Genomic DNA, 2,984 nt, shown 5'->3' on the forward strand with positions numbered 1-2,984 from the left:
TGGGGTGGGTTGGGGATGGTGTTCTATAGGATTGAGAAGTTGGAGGAAGGGAAGCTGTCTCTCCTGAGCTGAGGGAGTTTAGGGTAGGGGTGGGGTGGGAAGAGCTGGGAGGAGCCAGGGGTGCTGAGTGAGGTAGAGGCCAGCAGACACCTTGGTGTGCTAATAGACACCACAGCTCCTGAGTGTCTTTTGGACTGAGACCCCTGGAGCGGGGTCAGAGGACTACTTGCAGGAGTCTGTTTCCTCCTTCCTCCAAGTAGTTCTGGCGAGTGAACACGTCGTTAGGCTTGGTGACAAAGGCCCTTGTTCACCTACTCGCCTTTCAAGCTCCTCCTTTTTTTTTAAAAAAAAATTTTATTTATTATATATATGTGAGTATACTGTAGCTGTCTTAATGCACACCAGAAGAAGACATCAGATCTCATTACAGATGGTTGTGAGCTACCATGTGGTTGCTGGGAGTTGAACTCGGGACCTCTGGAAGAGCAGTAAGTACTCCTAAACTCTGAGCCATCTCTCCAGCCTTCCCCGCCCCCCTCATAGTTTCAGTGTATAGCCCAGGCTTGTTTGAGCTTGTTTTAAAACAAAGAAACATTTTTACTTTACTTATTTGTTTGTTTGGTTTTAGTTTGTTTGAGACAGAGTCTCAATATGTAGCTTTGGCTGTCCTTGAACTCACAGAGATGCAGCTGACTCTGAACTCACAGAGATGCAGCTGGCTCTGCCACCCAAGTGCTGGGATTAAAAGAGCTTGTGCTGCAATCCTCAGCCTCCTTTGACTTTTATATAAGTGTTTGCCTGCCTCTATGTGCACTACATGAGTGTCTGGTGTTCACAGAGGTCAAAAGGTGTTAGATCCCCTGGAGTTGGAGTCATAGATGATTGTGGGAACCACCCCATGGATGCTGGGAACTGAACTCTTGAGGCCGTCTGCAAAGAGCATTACCACTGAGTCATGTGTGGTGGTATGAGTGAGAATGGCCCCCATAGGCTCATGTACTTAAATGCTTGGTTTTCAGTTGCTGGACTGTTTAGGAAGGATTAGGAGGTGTGGCTTGGAGGAAGTGTGTCATTGGGGTGGCCTTGGAGGTTTCAGACCCCATGCCAGGCTCAGTCTTCTCTTTGCCAGCTCTCTGTGAATTGGGATGTAAGCTCTTAGCTACGGATCTATCACCATGCCTGGCAGCCTGATGCCACACTTCCTACCGGTGGTCATGGACTAAACTTCTGAAACTGTAAGCAAGCCTCCTATTAAATGCTTCCTTTTAAAAGATGCCGTGGTCTTCTGGATGGTGGTGGCGCTTGCCTTGAATTCCAGTGCTCATGAGAGAGAGGCAGAAGAAGGCAGATCTCTGTGAGTTCGAGGCCAGCCTGGTCCAGAACAGCCAGGGGTACATAGAGAGACTCTTCAAAAACCAAAGACAGACAAGAAACCCTGCGTGGTGTCTTTTCATAGCAGTAGATCATAATAACTAAGACACTGTCTCTCCAGCCCTGATCTGAACTCTTGACGCTCCTGTCTTTGCCTCCCAAACGTGGGGGTTTCTCACACGCGCTTCCATCTCTGGACTTTTTGTTTATTTAGTGAATGTATGGTGATGTGTGTATTGGTATATGAATGTGTTTGTGTGAGTGTGTGCATGTGGAGGATAGTGGTGTCTTCTTCAACCCCTCTCCCCACAACCAGAGCTCTGGATGCTATAAAAATGAACATCAGATAGATCCAGTCCCAAGTCAGGGTCTCTGGCCGAACCCTGAGCTCATTCAACTAGATTGGCTGGTTGGTGGGTTCCAGGAACCTTCTCCTTGGGTCCCCACCTTCCCACCCTAGCCTGGGGGTTACAGGCGCAGATCTCTATAGGTGGCCCTTTACAGACTGCGCCATCTCTCCAGCCCCTTCTTTTTCTTTTTTAAGGTGGAAAATAGATTATATTGGGCAGAGGACCTCTCCAGGTGACTGAGAGTCACAGCCTCATGACCTTGTTGGATTTTCTGCCTGGGTTGGTTTGGTGTTCACCTTTCTCCCTGTCAGAAGTGTATGGTGTGGGCCATGTATGCAGACAGCAGCTACTGTAAGAAGGACTGCATGTAGTTTGTGTGGGAGAAGGCAGAGTAACCGTGGACAAAACCAAGAGACTGAATATGGCTTGGTACTGGTGGAACTGTAGTGTGTAACTTCAGGGAAAAAGACCTACTCTTACTGTGTGACCAAAGCAAGTCCTGAGTTTGACTTAGAAGTGCCATCCTGAGATCAAGAGGACCCAAGCTAAATTCTAATGTATATCTGATGTCAGTACGCTTTTAGAGGGCATAGGCGAGATAGCTGTTACAGACGTGGTTGCGGAGCTAATGGATTTCACAGTCTGTCGGGGGAGGCAGGTGTTACACACATAGCTGCCTGTGAATGACTGAAGCCCATGATGCTGTGAAGGGGGGGGCAGGATGCTGTGAGGAGGGGCGGGATGCTGTGAGGGCTCAGAACAGGAGGACTCAGGAACTATGTCCTTTGTAGGGGGATGTTGTAAATTTAGGGAGGAAGCTTATGTTTTTAAAAAAAAAAAAAAAAAACAGAGAACAACCAACACTGTGTGCATTCTATCCTGAAAAGAAAGCAAAAGTGGTCACCACAGCCCAGTGACCCACAGAGTGGAAGGAAAAGAACTGATTCCCATCGCTGGTCCCTGACCTCCATGTGTGCAGCACGGCACGTGCCTCTCCTCCAAATAAACAAGCATGCAAATAAATAGGCCAGAAAGCAGAAGTCACCTGCATACTTTACTGTATGACTGCCACATCCTGGCAGAGGGGCTTCTTATGAAACGTAGGGGACCGTAATGGTACCTTGAGGTGGGAGGGGATGCCAGGGAGGGTTGGCTCAGTAGATGTGCATTGTATATGTGTGTGTATAGATGGCATGTGCACGTGTGTGTGTATAGATGGCATGTGCACGTGTGTGTATAGATGGCATGTGCACGTGTGTGTGT

The 2,984-nt window shown here is 48.3% G+C and overlaps 1 protein-coding gene across 4 annotated transcripts in view; it reads left to right on the forward strand.

Annotated features, from left to right (window-relative positions):
- The window catches only part of Sfxn2 (sideroflexin 2), a 21,818-nt gene that overhangs the window by 2,964 nt on the left and 15,870 nt on the right, over positions 1–2,984 (forward strand). The window contains exon 1 of one of the 4 annotated variants that reach the window (XM_031390579.1): positions 449–488. The exons of 2 other annotated variants lie outside the window; for them this stretch is intronic. The gene's annotated coding sequence lies outside the window, so the exon portion shown is untranslated. Of the gene's footprint in view, positions 1–448; positions 489–676; positions 1,236–2,984 lie in introns of those variants that run through there. One more of the 4 variants, XM_031390578.1, reaches the window with a different exon arrangement.

The sequence above is a fragment of the Mastomys coucha genome, unplaced genomic scaffold, assembly GCF_008632895.1.
Source record: "Mastomys coucha isolate ucsf_1 unplaced genomic scaffold, UCSF_Mcou_1 pScaffold21, whole genome shotgun sequence".
Lineage (NCBI taxonomy): Eukaryota > Metazoa > Chordata > Mammalia > Rodentia > Muridae > Mastomys > Mastomys coucha.